Raw genomic sequence first — 18052 nt, 5'->3', positions numbered from 1 at the left:
TTTTTTTAAGATGTGTTAATTATACCTTGTGGTTAAGTTTGTTAATCTTATCGACCTTTAAGAAAAATTTGTTAAATCAGCTAAGTCTGTAGTTTTATTTATTTATTTTTTTAGTTCTGCTTTTTTTATTTTTTTTTTTAACTTATGGCAGTCTCATGATTGGTACAAACAGTTATATATAACGTTATGGGTTATACTCCAGACAGGCAGGAAGTGTCTGCAGGAAACAGTTTCATAAGCTCTATTTTAGCCAATATTTATTATGTGCCTTTATCAGATACTCTCAAAAATCAGATTTCTTTTTGCTATAAGTTGCTAATTGCTTAGGCTTGCAGGGATGAAGTGAGGAAGGCCAAAGCACAATTGGAGTTGCAGCTAGCAAGAGATGTGAAGGGTAACAATAACGGGTTTCTACAAGTATATCAGTAGCAATAGGAGGATCAGGGAAAGTGTGGGCCCTTTTCTGAATGGGGGAGGCAACTTTGTGACAATGGATGCAGAAAAGGCTGAATTGCTCAATAACTTTTTTTGACTCCGTCTTCATAGGCAAGGGCAGCTCCCAGAATACTGCACTGGGCAGCACAGTTTGGAGAGGAGGTGAACAGTCCTCAGTGGTGAAAGAACAAGATAGGGACTACTTAGAAAAGCTAGATGTTTACGATCCATGGGACCAGATGGGATGCACCCAAGTGTACTGAGGGAGTGGGATAATGTGATTGCAGAGCCAATGGTCATCATCTTTGAAAACTCATCATGATCCAGAGAGGTCCTGGATGACTGGAAAAGGACAAACATAGTGCCCATATTTAAGAAAGAAAAAAAAAAAGAAAGATCCAGGGAACTACAGACCAGGCAGCCTTACCTCAGTCCCTGGAAAAATTACAGGGCAGGTCCTCAAGGAATCTATTTGTAAGCATTTGAAGGAGAAAAGAGTGATTTTAGTAACAATCAGCATGGATTCACCAAGGGCAAGTCATGCCTGATCAACCTAATTGCCTTCTATGATGAGGTGACTGGTTTTATAGATGTTGGGAGACCAGTGAATGTAGTCTACCTTGATTTTAGCCAGGCTTTTGATACAGTCTCCCATGATATTCTCACCAACAAGTTAAGGAACTATGGACTGGATGAATGGACTGTAAGGTGGATAAAAAATTGGCTGGAACGTCAGATTCAGAGACTAATAATCAATGGCTCTATGTCTAGTTGGCAGCCAGTATCAAGTGGAGTGTTCCAGGGGCCAGTTTTGTTCAAAGTCGTCATCAATGACCTGGAAGATGGCAGGTTCCAAGTCAGTCCACATACAGTGTTAATGAGTTTTAATGCCTGCATGTGTAAACACCAGCCTATTCCCACTTATTGTGCAGTAATTAACTGTGCAGTAAATTTAATCCAGTGTAAATGCATGTGTACATACACCCAGTGACAAGTACACTGGTATATAAGGTGAACCAAAATATTAGAATGAATCTGAAATATTTTTAAGAGAATAGAAAGAATGAAAATATTGTTCATTGACTATTACTGTGATGAAACAGAGACTGCTGATACCTTTAGCTATTTTTTTCTGTTAAAAATTTAAAGCTAGAGACTAATTGTTAGTGACATAACATAATTATATATGGACAACATGGTACTATTATGAAACATCATTAAAAATATTTTTCAGGCTAAGAGGTCACAGAGTAAAAATGTTCTATGTGCAAACTTCCAGTATTAATAGATGCAAATTAGGCCAGGAATGACTGACTATCTTATGTTAAAGGGGATTAAATTAATGGATGCAACAGATAAAGCAGAAAATATTCTTAAGATTTGTCAGCCTTCTGAAATGTATCATTTTTGTTTGTATATTTTAAATCTGAAACACCACTGAGCATATCAGTAAAATACAAGTTTGGTTTCAACATTCAAAATGTTATTATATGAAAGATATGCATTCGATATATAAAAAAAAAAAACGCTTTATACTTTTTTCTCATTTTTAATCTAATTAAAATGTAAGTGCACACAACTTTTAAGACAAAAGAGATATTTGTACAATAAGTCCTATTATCTTAAAGACAGTGAGGATTAAAAACAAAATGAGATAACTGAGTTCTGTTGATTCCTCCCCATCTTGTAGATAGTAGTTTGCTAGTGCTGAAATCCAAACTGTTGTGTGTCAGCCACAAGGCAAATTCACATAGCAAAAACATAGTTGATATTACCTAGTTGGAGGACTGCTTCAAAACACAGGTGGAAAACATGTGGAACTTGGAAATTTGATCACAATAATGAGAACTTTGAACATGTCCTAGTTCAACATGTCCTTTGTGCATGTCCTAATATTTGAATTTCACTGACCTGGATAGATACACAAAGGTCTTGTTTCTTCCTTCTTGAAATTGCTAGTATTATCATCAGGGATCCTACTTTTTTCAGATAAAAAACCCAACAATCCCAACTTTCATATTAAAGAGTAACTAAAAATCCACATTTTCCATTATTAAAATGTAATGCCACAAATATATCTATCTATCTAGGCATCTATCTATTCATATTTACCTCAATAGATCTATCTATTTATCTATCTATCTAGAGATGGATATCTATATCAATCTCTCTATATATATAGATATATGTCTCTCTATATATAATCTGAAAATTGGGATTTTGGGAGGGTTTTTTAACAGAGAAAACCAGGATCCCTGATTGTTATGGTAAATGTTAACATTTTACTAGCAGACTATCAGAAGTTACCTTTTATCTTTTTTGCTATTTGTTTTACATGTTAAGTCTCAAAGAGAGGAAATTCTAATAAGGAACATTTGATTAGAATAAACATCCAGTTGTTACTTTGTGGTTAATATTTTCCTGCTTGGTTGCCAAAAAACAAAACAAAAACAAAAACAAATAAACCTAGCAGAAACAATTATTTCACACTTCTTGCTGGACTTTACTGAATCCATTGCATAATTTAATAATTGGACAGTTTTAAAGTAAATTCATGTGAGGGAAGAAAGCATGTTTGCCTTGGGATGAACTCAGATTGTGCATCTTTTTTATTGGATTTCTTCTCCTAATATGGCTCTGAATCCATACTGCTTATCTAACATACTGCTGGGTAAATTGCTAAACCCTCCTCAGGGGCATCTCTGGAGAAGGATCATTGTTTGATATGCAGCTTCATGGATTTTAAACCAGGAGAAGCTGTTAATAATCATCAGGGATCCAAGTTTTCTGTTTTCCATGGAAAAATGTGGCAAAATTCAGATTCTTTTTTTAAAGATAAAAACACATGAAATGGTGGGTTTTCCCTTGCAGGGTGCCAGAGTTCCAGCCTGCAAGGGGCTGGGGGAAGTGGGAGGAGGGCGATCAGGCAGGGGGGTGCTATGTGCATATGTATGCACACACACACATGGCAGCCAGGCACCATGTGAGCAGCTCCTGCAGCTCCCCGCAGGTAAGTCGGGGGGGGGGGGGGGGGGAGTAAACCAGTGACTTTCACCCATTAATATTTTTGTGAAAGCAAACATCCTATTGCTTATGGGTATTAACTATTTCAAGAGCAGGTTAGACAGATACTTGGCTGGGATGTCTTAGTCAGGAATGGTCCTGTCTTGAGCAAGGGACTGGACTAGATTACCTTGTGAGGTCCATTCCCACTCTATTCTCCTATGATCCTATGAAATTAGGCCTTATGATGAGAGGCTGAGAGCTATGGGACTCTTCAGCTTGGGAAAGCCCAAGATCAAGGGAGACCTGGTGGCTGCCTGGGTAGAGGTACTTAAGAAGTGTACCTCTTCTACAAACACTGGGTCAAATGATAGAGATTACAGCTCAGGAAAACCTAGGTTCACATCCTGTTGTAATGGCATGGGGTCAAAAGTCCCTTTCAAGGGAAAATTCTTGCTTGGAACTTCCCAAGAAGCATCCATGTTGAGTCTGAGAAGACCCCCTGAAGCCAACCCTAGCATGGCTTCACAAGTGGCAAGCATGTGGTTTTGAACATATGGCTTTCCATAGCACCCACACCTCCACCTTCAAGCACCCCCACCTCCAAGAGCTCCTTCTTTTTGGTCAGCTTCTGGGAAGGGGATTGTTTCCTTTTCTTCCCCCTTTTAAAAAGGAGAGGTATAACAGTGCCAATATCTTAAATAATATGGTAACTTCTGCTTCAAAAGAAAAAAGTCTTTATTTTGCCATTCCAGTTCCATCTGGCCTTCCACAGATGTCACTTTGTCCCCACTAGGACCTAGTCTCTGTCTTGGGATGATCTGTCCTCCTGAGGATTACTCTTTTCACCAGTTCTCTCAGAGCCTTACTTTCTCTCTTGGGGCTTAGTCAGCCACCTATGCAACAAAACAGTTCCAAAACTACTGAAGTAACTTGGGGACAACACTTACCCAGTAAAATAAAATGAAGTCACGGGGAAGCAATAAAGGAGCAGTCTTTAGGCCCTGCTGCCAGGCCCAACTGCTCTCTCTCCCTAGGGTGAAAAGAGCATGAAGGTGTCCTGCTTATAAAATGATTTATAATATATTATTTACAGCAAAGTCCATTCACAATGAGGCCCCCACACCACAAAGGGCTCCCTACCAGAACTGCTGGCTGGAATCCAGTTCACTGAACCTCCTTCATCATAACATCTCTGGCCAACACTGGGTAAAACAATAGAGAATACAGTTCTGAAAACCTAGGTTCAGATCTGCTGTCATGCTGTGATGTAAGTTACTATTACTTTTCAAGTTTTAATTGAGTTGCGTTACTCTGTGTTAGGTGTGACCTATTTTGAATTTAAACATAAAAATAAGTTACATTGGTGTCCGGAGCACCCAGATGACCTGGGCTCCTGAGTTACTGTCTAGAGTAAGTGCTTATATTGATCCTTCTCATGCAGGATGGTAGAAGCCAGAAATATGCTGTTTGTGTTGAAAAAAAACAATATCCTGGGATAAAAGTGATTTTAGTGCTATAGAATCAGAACCTGAACACAAGTGTTACTCATATAATTTTTTTTTTAGTTAATGCTGACTTTCTACAGGGATATCTTTGCCCCACAACAGAGTGGCTTACCACCAAAGAGCTATACCTTATGTATTCACTTCATATTTAGATTAACATAAAGGCAGATTACACTGATGCAAAATTTTTATTTCATAGATTTTATAGACATTAAGGCTGGAAGGGACCTCGGAAGATCATCGAGTCCAGCCTCCTACCCCAGGGGCAGGTAGTCAGCTGGGGTCACAGGACCCAAGCAAGATAAATGTCCAATCAAGTCTGAAAGGAGTCCAGAATAGGTGCTTGACCACCTCTGGCAGAAGTCTGTTCCAGGCCTTGCAGGCTTGGAAAGTAAAGAAGTTCTTCCTTATGTCCAGCCTGAAAGTGTTGGAGGACTTTGTGACCATTTAACCTTGTCATCCCATGGGGCACTCTAGTGAACAGGTGTTCCCCCAAATCCTGATATATACCCCTTATATACTTATAGGCAGCCACCAGGTCTCCCCTGAGCTTGCACTTTTCCAGGCTGAAGAGTCCCATAGCTCTCAGCCTCTCATCATAAGGCCTAATTTCATAGGATCATAGGAGAACAGAGTTGGAATGGACCTCACAAGGTAATCTAGTCCAGTCCCCTGCTTAAGACAGGACCATTCCTGACTAAGACATCCCAGCCAAGTATCTGTCTAACCTGCTCTTGAAATTCTACTGGCATCTCTAGATGTCAGGCTATTCCAAAAAAGGGTGGATGGTTAAGAATCTACAGAAGGGTTAGATATGTGACCTTATTAGTTTTCAAATTTCTGTGCATCAAATTCCTAAACTAGATCCAAGGAAGCATATAAAATTTAGTTCCCACTGGTAGAAAAACAAAAAAACAAAAAACCAACAACACAGGTGATCTCCCCAGCCAGGGGACACTAAGGGACTTCTCTCTGGGCTACTCCTTCCTTTAGAGGAGCCTGTTACTTGGCAGATCATCCTCTTCCATGCCTAGGAAGAGGGCAAGCTGTCAATAGGCAATTTTGCAGGGTTTTAAATAGCCTTGTGTGCAGCCCACGTTGGATGAGTGGCACAGAACATTTAATGCCCATGGGGCCATGAACCAGGCTTAGAAGAAACCTCTCCAAGCCGAGTTCCTGGTTTCTGGGCATTCTGAATCCCTGACCCTGCTGACCATGGGAAGCCAGAATAATCCAGAAAACCTTCCCAGCTTCTTCTCCAAACCAGGGACTGCCCAGTTTAGGGAAGAAGCCGGGAGTTTGGTAAAGTCCCATGTCTGCTTCTCATGCCAGGCTCACCAGTGTGAAAAGTAGATACTCACAGTTCCTGTGAACAGGCTAAACAATACAACCTCCTCCTCACACTAGGGACTATGGTGTGTGAGGGGCTAGGAAGGAGCAGCTGGTGGTTGCACCTCCCCTTCCCTCCACTCTTTTCTAGTTGAGGCCAATCTCAATCTCCAAATGGCATGGGAGCCTTTTCCAACAACTTGGATCCTCTTGTGATGAGGAGAAATTCAGCCACAGGAAGTCTGCCAGCATTCATTCTCTCTGGAAAAGTTCCAGGGGCAATTCTATATGGGTTATTTTTCTCCCAGAGCCATCATTTTTTGGTACAGGAGAAACAGTGATTCTCCAAGTAGAAACGTAAGACTTGTACATGCCCTTACAATATGTGTATGCTACTGTAATGACTGGGATCATGGAGAAGCATATCTGCAAAAACACAGTGCATAGCATCAGTTACAAACCCCTCTGGAGAAACACGGGTTAGCCTATGATGAGTTTAATATTACAGTGGCTACATTGTTTCCAGTACCTCAGCTAACAAATTTAAAGCTAACTCTCATTTGCAAATACTGTGGCTTGCATGTAGGAAGAGTTAGACTTCATAGGTCTAACTCTTCCTACATGTAGTGTAGGAAGCCTAAGTGTCTAATTTGGGATTGCAGGGGTTTAGGATGTAGCCATGTTGGTCTAAAGACATAGGCAGACAAGGTTCCTTGGGTGAATTTGATATCTTTTATTAGACCAACCGAAATAGTTGGAGAAAAGTTCTTAAGAAGCTTTTTTGAACCCAAAAGCTTGCTTAATAACTTTTCTCCAACTATTTGGGTTGGTCTAATAAAAGATATCAAATTCACGCAAGGAACCTTGTCTGCCTAATTTGGGATTGAAGATTCCACTAGATTTGCAAGGAACCTAAAATGAGGTGAAGGACTGCTTAAATTCTGGTGTAGCTTTAGCCCGAAGTGACTTGTCCAAGGTCATGAAGGACAGGAACTGAACTCCAGGACTGAACTCCAGATTTCTAAATCTCAGCTTTTTTAAACATTGCTCTAAATTACAGTAGTAATGCATTGCAATCTATCAATTACTCAAAAATTTTAAATCACTACTTGTGTAACTAAAAATCAATTTCTTATCTCATCATTTTTACTAAATTAATTGTCAGAGAGTACGTCTATACAAGATGCTGACTGTATAGTAGCTCGATACTGCTGTGCAGTAGCATTGTGTGGCAAAAAATTGCCACGATGCTACTGCACAGTAGTAGTACCAGGCTACTTTTCAGTGGCATCACTTAAAAGGCGCTTGCTGGTGCTACTGTGTAGTAACTCCTATTAGTGAGCAGGAGCATCTCATGTTTACCTTGTTTAAAGTGATGAGACTTATTTATACACGCATCATAATATGGCATAAATCAATGGTCTCAGACTATTAAAAGAACTGTAGTAAATAATTCTGTCAACAAATGTAGAAGAGAAATTGCATACAGTGAAATACTCCTCTGAAAAGCAAATGGTACTTTTAGGATAAAGTGCATTTTTAAATCTTTGATCTATGCAACTATAAGAAAAAATACACTCCTTATCATTCCTCTAAATTTAAATCAATGCAATTCTATGTGGAGTGATAGGGAGTTGGCAGGTTCTTTAATTCTAAAAATGCTAAGGACTTGGGACATTCTCCTGACTCCTAGTGTGCGTGGCATTTTCATTAGTTTCTCAGAGAACCTGTGGGGTATTATTATTGACCATTGGCCAGATTACAATTGACAAAAATTACTGATAAAGAAAAATAACAATGTAGTACTGTGTTGTGTTACAGCTGCTTTAGTTCAGGAAGTCGATCAACACTGTAGTCTGGACATATTTCATTAACAACATTTTTAATTTTTATGATTATTATAACTACAAGTTAGAAAAGTTAACTTACTTACACACATGTAGTTTCACCAAAATAATTTAATTGCTGATGCCTACATGTTTAACTCAATATATATCTATCTATATATATATAGATTCCTAGATTCCTAGATGTTAGGGTTGGAAGGGACCTCAATAGATCACCGAGTCTGACCCCCTGCATAGGCAGGAAAGAGTGCTGGGTCTAGATGACCCCAGCTAGATGCTTATCTAACCTCCTCTTGAAGACCCCCAGGGTAGGGGAGAGCACCACCTCCCTTGGGAGCCCATTCTAGACCTTGGCCACTCGAACTGTGAAGAAGTTCTTCCTAATGTCCAATCTAAATCTGCTGTCTGCTAGCTTGTGGCCATTATTTCTTGTAACCCCCGGGGGCACCTTGGTGAATAAATACTCATCAATTCCCTTCTGTGCCCCCGTGATGAACTTATAGGCAGCCACAAGGTCGCCTCTCAAACTTCTCTTGCGGAGGCTGAAAAGATCCAGTTTCTCTAGTCTCTCCTCGTAGGGCTTGGTCTGCAGACCCTTAACCATACGAGTGGCCCTTCTCTGGACCCTCTCCAGGTTATCCGCATCCCTCTTGAATTGTGGCACCCAGAATTGCACACAGTACTCCAACTGCGGTCTGACCAGCGCCCGATAGAGGAGAAGTATCACCTCCTTGGACCTATTTGTCATGCATCTGCTGATGCACGATAAAGTGCCATTGGCTTTTCTGATGGCTTCGTCACACTGCCGACTCATGTTCATCTTGGAGTCCACTAGGACTCCAAGATCCCTTTCCACTTCTGTGCTACCCAGCAGGTCATTCCCTAGGCTGTAGGTGTGCTGGACATTTTTCCTCCCTAGGTGCAGCACTTTGCATTTCTCCTTGTTGAACTGCATTCTGTTGTTTTCTGCCCACTTGTCCAACCTGTCCAGGTCTGCTTGTAGCTGTTCCCTGCCCTCCGGTGTGTCCACCTCTCCCCATAGCTTTGTGTCATCTGCAAACTTGGACTGAGTACATTTCACCCCCTCGTCCAAGTCGCTGATGAAGGCATTAAAGAGTATCGGTCCAAGGACCGAGCCCTGCGGGACCCCACTGCCCACACCCTTCCAGGTCGAAACTAACCCATCCACCACGACTCTCTGGGTGAGACCTTCCAGCCAATTCGCCACCCACCGGACTGTGTAGTCATCCAAGTCACAGCCTCTTAACTTGTTCACCAGGATGGGGTGGGATACCACATCGAAGGCCTTCCTGAAGTCTAAGTATACGACATCCACCCCTCCTCCTGTGTCCAGGCATTTTGTAACCTGGTCATAAAAAGAGACTAGATTGGTCAGGCACGACCTGCCTGCCACGAACCCGTGCTGGTTTCCCCTCAGCATAATTTGTCCTGCTGAGCTCTCACATATGTGAGCCTTGATAATTTTTTCAAAGTCTTTGCCTAGGATGGAGGTGAGACTGACTGGCCTATAGTTGCCCGGGTCCTCCTTCCTCCCCTTCTTGAAAATGGGGACCACATTGGCCCTTTTCCAGTCCTCTGGGACTTGGCCTCTGCGCCACGAGCATTCAAATATTCCTTCCAGTGGCTCTGCAATGATGTCGGCCAGTGCCTTCAGCACCCTCCGATAGATAGATATATTTGAGTTAAACATGTAGATAGATAGATAGATAGATAGATAGATAGATAGATAGATAGATATCTGTCTATCTGCATATATATCTATATCTATATATCTATTTTTTCCCCCATTTGTGTGACATATTGGTATGGAAGTTTCAGTAAAACTGATATTTAATGTTTTACAAAATGTTGCAATAATCAGTATTTGGAATATTATTTCAAAAATTCAAATGGAATAAGCAATATGTGTATTAATTATTGTAATATATAATTAATTATTGTGTATTAGTAATGTAAATTATTGAGGATACCATCTCAATCTCTTTATGTTCATGACCTTCAGAATAAAAAGAAAAATGAAGATGAGGGTTTTAGATATATTGCTCTTCATTTGAAACCAAGACCAAACTGTGTTCATGTTACCGATGCTTCAGTAATTTGTATTACAAATCTGTTCTGGCCACTGTAATCAACATTTTAGTCACATTATTTTAGTGGCAGGGAGAAGACCCAGTGAAAAACAAGGACTCTATTATGCTAGGCAATCTACTAGGTCCCACACTCTGTTGTAATGAATTATTACATGTAAAGACAAATTACTTCAACTGGAAAGATGGAGAGAAAGAGAATACTCAATAGCCTAGTGATTGGTTTACTCACATAGATGAAATGGGTTTTAAGTACCTCTAGCAAAGTTAATATCTGAACCTATGCTTCTTACTTGCTGGGTAAGTGACTAATAACTGAGGCTATTGTTTTTTTAATGGACACCCCTTTTTCATTCTCTGCTATAGCCTTATGGACTGTTTTTTGTTTTTTTGTTTTTTCTTTTTTTTGAGCAGAATCTATTCACCAAAACACAACCAACTTAGACAATTATTGCAGATTATCCAAAACACAAGTTATTATTTATAAAAAGTTTACTTAGTTCTATAGGTTGGCTCAAATATTGTTCCTCCCTTCAGCATTTCCTTTGGTGTAGTTTAGGGGGCTTCAAAGCTAATGGTTGTGAATTTGTGGCTGAGGTTTCCATTATATATTTCCAGGAAATTAGGGATAACAAGGCTGAACACTATAACAATTAAGAGCCTTTGTGTATTTAGTCTCCAACCTCATATTTTTCACTGGGGCCCTTGAGTGCTGTCCTGAGTAGGGATTATTTCCTGGAATGAGATCTCAGTCTCAGGCAAATTCCAATTTAATTCTACGTTACTGTCCCCAAGTTGTGTGCGTTGGGTTGGGGGGGAGGGGCGGGCACTCAGGATTTTTCCTAATATTCTGATTTACTTATCTATGATATTAAGGCAGTATTTACTTCACGTTGGTTTAAATGATTATGGGTACCATAATGCAAGTAAAAGCTGTATTTTCCATTTTTTACAGTTATTGGAATTTAGCAACGTGTTTCCTATTAAATTCAATGGTTGTCATGGGGCTAAATTAGTGTGCAGCTATTTATAACTTTACAATCTGTGGTAGTTAGTTTTTAACAGCTGGAGTTCTACTCATCACTGGTCATGTGAAAAGACAATACCCTTTCTATGTTTTTTGTCTGTTTACCACCCCATACAAGGGCCAGGCAAGAGCAGACTGTAGTTTTAATAATGAAATAATTGGATATATTTTTATGCCTACATTTAAAAAATACAAATGATAAAGAAACAGTATCAAAGGGCTGGGAAGTGGATTCTTTGTGATTTTATGTTGTTTTTTTTTATTATTATTATGTGTGCAGTTTAAGTACATTGCAGTAAATGCTAGGTTTTAAGACTCAAAGGGGCTCTTAAGACTTTTACAACTTTGAATACACTTCTGCAACCCAAGATGAAGGAAGAAAAGACAAGCAAATTGGACTTGGGAATGTCCCACAAACACACTTATAGTATTTCACATTGCTCTGTAGTAGACATAAGTCTAAGCCATGACGCATATGTCAGGAATCAAAGTACAGATTTCCCTTGCTTTATGCAGGTTCTGTACATGCAAATTTGCTCTTATGTGATGACCCTATTTATACTCAAAATTATTTATATGCAAAGTAAATTCAGTATTATGAGATCAACAGCAAGTAAGTCTGTAGAGGGGAAAGGGCCATGGACAGAGGGGCAGATAGTGGTGAGGGAGTGAGTGGGGCATAGGCAGGAGCAGGAGCTGGAGTGAATGGGGCTTTGATCTGCCCCCCCCCCCACTGGTGGTGAGGGAGGGAGTGAGCCTGGGGCAGAGGCAGGCACTGCACAGCCGGGGTGGGTCATGGGATCAGGGGTGCGGCTCCTGCTTCTATGGGCTGCTGCTGTGGACTGGGGCTGGGCCCAATCACCAGCCCCACTTCATCCTCACTACTGGTGGAGGTGCAGATTAAGGCCTCACCCACCCCAGCCCTTGGGGTCAGGACACACTGTGCTTGGAGCTGACAGCACTGGGAGGGGGGTTGGAGAGACTACAGTGAATTTTGCGGTCCCTGCCTGCAGCCCAGCCCATAATCCTCCTCCCAGTGCCACTGCTGCCCACCCCAGCTGTTGGATCTGGAATGGGAGGCATGGGTCCTGCTGCTATGGGCTGCCAGTGAGACCTGGGACCAGGGGCTGTGCCAGGCTCTTCCCAATAGGGGTCGGGGTAGACTGCACTCGGGGCAGGCAGTGGCAGTGCTGGGAAAGGGGCTATGGCAGGGCTGCAGCCACCCCAAAATTTGCTGTAGCCCCCCTGATCCCCTTTCCAGGGCCCCTGCTGCCCACCCCAAGTGCACTGCGGCCCAACCCTCACACCAGGAAGAGCTTGGCATGGCCCCCGGCCCCAGCCCACAGTGGCAGCCTGTAGGGACAGGAGCCATGCCCCCCATCTGGCACCTTGCCTTCGCTGGGCAGCACCTGCCTCTGCCTCTGCCCCAGCCCCATCCCTATTCCATCCCTCACCACTGTTGGGGGAGGGGGGGATTAAGGCCCCACTCACACCACCCCATGGGGCCAGGCTCTTTCAGGTGGGGGTAGGGAGGAGGGGGGCTGGGGCTCTGTTTAGTTGTTCCATTGTTGTAGCTAGTTGTAAATAGAATAACTTAAATTTGGATATAAGATTTAAAACAATTGTAGTATAAATCAACAACCTTTGGAAAATATTGTGATTTAGCCAGTCAAGAAATTAATAATTTTTAATGAGCGTTCCAGCTGTAATATTTTAAGAAGATATCATAAAAAGTAAAACCTTAAACTTAGGACTTGACAGTATTTTGATCAATCAGTTGTAACCCCAGACCAGACAAAGAACATCTTCATTATGGTGTCTCTACTCTGTCATAGACTACTTGTAATTAAGCCTACTCAGGAATTTCACATGAAAAATTAAGTGGGGGGGAGGGGAGTGGAAATTGGTTGTATGGAAAAACATTCAATTTTGCAGAAGAAATTTTATTTTTCCCAAGGAAAAAAAAAATCAAACTGAAAAGTTTTGTCTCAGGTCAGTTTTAAATTTAATTTGTGAAATCATGCAAAGCTTTATTTCAAATCAGTTTAAAAAATGAATTGAACTTTCCTAGCATTTTGGCTTAAGCAGATGTAGTTCAGGTGAATATTATTTTATGTAGGATGGAGTCTGCAAAAGACTCCCTCTCAGTTCAGCTTAGTCCCTGTTGGTACCTCATACGATTTGGGAGAAATGTGGATGTTGGGCTTCCTAGGGGATCAAATGAGACAGTTGATGCTAATCTGAACTGACCCAAAGAGCTTCAACAATAAAACATCTCAGGATTGCTTTCCCTCCTGGGGCAAGGTGAATGGGGAAGTGTTAAATATTCTGAATTTTGCTCAACTAGTTCCCAGCAGTAAATTAACTCATCTTTCAGAGTAAACCACTACAAAGAAAGCGTTACTAGAAAAACCTTATTTTAAAAGTTGTGTTTTATCTATCTGTCCAGCCACCCAAAGCCACATGTACATTTCTCCCATTGGAGTGCAATGAGATAGCACAGAAATGCTGTGAAACTTATTGCAAGATTTCTTTCGTTTTTTTTCCCAGGCACTAGAAGTAAAAATATGTCAGAGAGACTTTACAGACATTTCAAAAACAAATGTCTTAAACAAAACATGCAAAGCATGCCCAAGTTAACTTCAACTCCAGAACTGAACTGAATTGAAAACTCCTTTAATTTTCATCACATGCTCTCTATTAGGAAAAATACAGAATGCATTTTAGGATGTGAGCGGGTGAAGTAGTTAATGTATATAGAGACCTTTGGAAACAGAATTCTAAGCTTTATTACTCAAATGAATATGCGCTCCAAATTTATTTATTGTTCATTTGCAGGTATTGAAAGGAAAAAATTCTTTCTTGTTGTAAAAACTTTACAGTCAAAAATAGTTTAATATTTTTATATAAACATTTCTAATGCGTCATCTTCCAGTTCTTCGGACTCAGAACACCTGCTCGTTCACTGTAAGGCAACAAACAGCTGTCAGGTAGAATGATTTTTGCCCATAACCACATATACTATACTATTAAAAATTCCCTGTGTGCAGAGATCCTGCTCAGGAAAAAAATACCATCTTTCTCCTTAAGCCTCTTTATGTGCTTTAGAATAAGGTTTAAATAATACATTAAGTATGGTTTCTTCACAAAAAGGAAAATTTCACACTAAGTTAACTGGCATCCTAGTGTTGATGGGTTGTGAGGCCTATTTCTAATTCCCTGAGCCCCCAGTCCCTTCAGAGATTTTAATCATACACTAATGCATGCACACACATATTTTCCATAGGAGCATTTAAAACTGGTAGAAAAAAAATATTATAGCCCTTGTAAAATGCTTTGTCCTTTTTATTTTCAGCTTGAGACTGTTTCATTTTTCAATTTGGAGTTGGTATAGTATCAACTGAAGAAAAATACAGAGAACAATGCAATGTAGTTAGGCAGCATGTGAATGCAAAAATATACAGCAGATCTATTGGTGCTTCCTATAACCAGGGATCCTGGTTTTCTCTGATAAAAACAAATCCCCACATTTCAGATTAAAAAACGGAACCCAAAACTCACATTTCTGGGATTAAAATGAAACACTACTAATATATAGATGTATATATTAGTGGTGTTTCATTTTAATCATGGAAATATGGATTTTGGGTTACTTTTTTTAAATCCAAAAATTGGGGACTTTAGTTTATCAGAGAAAACCAGGATCCCTGTTTATAACCTAACCTACAACCTCCTGCCCCTTCTGTACATTCCATGCCTTAGGTGTCTGTTGAGTCAGATCTGTCAAAATTACTCAGTACTTTTGACTGCCACCCTGCTAAACAGTCACTCTGGAAAAAGGGGGCCCAGGATTAGTAACAAAACATATTTTCACTATAGTTAAAATCTGATTAATATTTTAACTCTAAGTTAATGACCTGAAACATCACATTCTACTGAGCCCAAAAAGCAAAGTATGTCAATGAGGGCAGTGTCACAATATTATGTATATGTTCTGCATCTCAGTGGGCAATTTTTTGCTTTACTTTTTTTTTTTTTAATTGCTTACAAACTGGTTCCAGAATTTTCAAGAACAAAAAATATTCAGTGAGTCTTTCTGTTCCACGTTTAGTCATTGGATCGAATCTTACTATCTGGCATGTTTGTACACTTTCTCAATAATTCTAATAGGAAATTCACTTATCAGCTGCAAAAGAGCACTGTCACATATTGGACATATTGCATGCAGATTTAAATATGCTACCAAACAAAATCATAACTTATAGAAAGATACAGAGCCAAATGCAAGTATGTTATCTGGGTCAGTTGTGGTTGCTTCATTAATAAACAAAAATCAGGTTTCTATTAGTATAAAATGTTACATCACATGCGATACTATCAAGAAAAAAACAAACTTAACAAATTGTGTTGAATATTAGCACACATCTAGTTATTACAATTCCAGCAGCCAACTTGTTCAAACAACTCCTGTTAGACTTGATTAACCATCTCCCATACCACTTACAAGGCATGTCTACACATGCATTTACATCATCTTAAATTTACTGTGCAGTAAGCAGGAATAGGCCAGTGTCTACATATGCAGGTGACCTGGGACTAAATTTAGTCCCAGGTCAAAGCAGCATGCCATGTGCGCTTATGGCCACCAGCGGGAGCTCCAGCTTCTAGTCACATGGCTGCCAGACCATGGGACTAACTTTAATCCCAAATTAAAGCCAGAGCCAGTTGCCAGCACTCAGGGCTCAACTTAGTCTCAAATTGAAGCCAGGAGCTCTGGGGCTGGGCTCAGTCTGCCCCCTAGTGGCTGGGCATATCCAGCACAGTTACTGCTAAGTAACATGTCTACATGTGTATTACTGTGAATTAACTAATCGGGTATAAATTTGTTACCTGCATGATGTATGTGCAGGCATGATGCAGGTATCAAATTTACACTCAAGTCAGCATAAATTGACATATTACCGTGCAGTATCAGCATGCATGTATAGATGTGTGCCCATACTGCACAGTAATATTGATTACTGCACAGTAAATATGCATGTGTAGATTCACCCACTATTTTCTTCTTTTCTCATAAGACTTTGAAATATTCCTCTTTTGGGCTGATTCTTTTTCCCAGGTTTGACCCACACAGAATAACTTACTGTAAACCATTAATGAAATGGTTGAGAGTAGTTATGAGCACAAGTGGAAAAAAAAAATCCATTTTCTCAATTCCCTGTAAATGGTGACTTATTTCTAAAATGAGTACTACAGCCAAAATGAATACACTGAAATTTGTCATTACAATAACTTTGACACAGAAACAACATAAGGTGCTTTTCAATGGCTACTCATATTAGTTTGGCTAATTATCTAATTTAATATGATTAATGTTCAGAACACATGCAGGAAATACTCCTTTCTATGAGCAGGAAATCACTCTAATTGGGCTAGATTCACCACTGTGACTTTAGGAGCCTATCTTCAACATTTAGAGCATCTGTACACATGCTCTGGGGGAATGGTGGGGGTGGTGCTTTAATTAGAGTGGTTCTGGAGCATCTCATTTAACAGCATCCCCACACTTCAAAATGGCAGCAGGGGCACTTAATTGAAAGCTTGTTCAATGATTTTTTACTGCAGCTTTTACAACAAGAATTTTTTTTTTCTTTTAAACCTCTTGCAAATGAACGATAAATAAATATGGAACGCATGTTCGTTTGAGTAATCATACTTAGAATTCTGTTTCCAAAGGTCTCTATAGACATTAACTACTTCACCCTTAAGTACCTATGTCACTTAAAAAAAAAAAATCACATTCAACTGCTGTTGACCTATGTCTAAGGAATTTAGGTACCCATATTCTCTCTGTTGAGTTCCTTAAATGCTTGTTTTCAATGAACCAAACTACATGCTGCCTGACACCTAAATCCCAGGAGGATTCTCTCATTTCCTGGCCTAAATTACTTGCTGTATGTAAAGCAGTAGACGATTTGGAAAACATTAACCCTTCACAAAAATAGCCAGAAAGAAGAGCATGTTGTGGTAACACTTTTCCCTCCTGTGTTACCTAGTAGCCCATTGGTTGGAGAATTCACTAAAGCTAAGTACAGACATTCAAAAAGCCTGAGGTGGAATTGATCTAAGTTACATGTTTTTTTCTGTAAGTGTCACAATTTAGATAGGTAGTGAAGAAAACAGGATCACCCTGGGGTGGGGCAGCGGTGGGGGGCCTGGGGGGTCATGCAGGATGCCTGCAGTGGCCAAGACCAACAGGTTCAGGGCACACCCAACATACCCCACAGGCCCCTGGGCTTCCAGAGACTTCTGAGCACAGCTAAGTGCCTGGGCCACCCCTGATTGTCTGCTAGGAATGGGCAAGAATGACCTCCTCTGCATACCATGTCATTTGTCAGCCACAGGTATCTGTCAGCTGTAGGAAGGCAGTGCTGGGGGGAGGGGAGGGGAAGTGTAGGCAGGTGTCTGTTGTATTTACTAATCCAGTCATGAAGCACCCCACAATATACACACAGATCTGCCACTGAAAAACCTCTGTGAGTTGGCACAGTACCATAGAAACTTACCAGGCTGCTGGGCATGGGTGATCATGCCCCCAACTCCCTGCCAATTCACTGCAGTCACACCTTTGCACCCACCCTTATGAGGCTTGTAGGAAAGCCCAGAGCAAGCACCTTTTGTCATGAGTTGCATGTTGGAAAGCTTTCCTGTACTCTACTGTGATGTCCTGCTGCCTGTGTCCAGACACAGAGACCCAGGAACTCAGTGGCTCCCTGGAAGAAAGAGGTATCCCTG

The sequence above is a fragment of the Alligator mississippiensis genome, chromosome 1 (assembly GCF_030867095.1).
Source record: "Alligator mississippiensis isolate rAllMis1 chromosome 1, rAllMis1, whole genome shotgun sequence".
Taxonomy (NCBI): Eukaryota; Metazoa; Chordata; order Crocodylia; family Alligatoridae; genus Alligator; species Alligator mississippiensis.
This window is presented reverse-complemented; position numbering follows the sequence as displayed.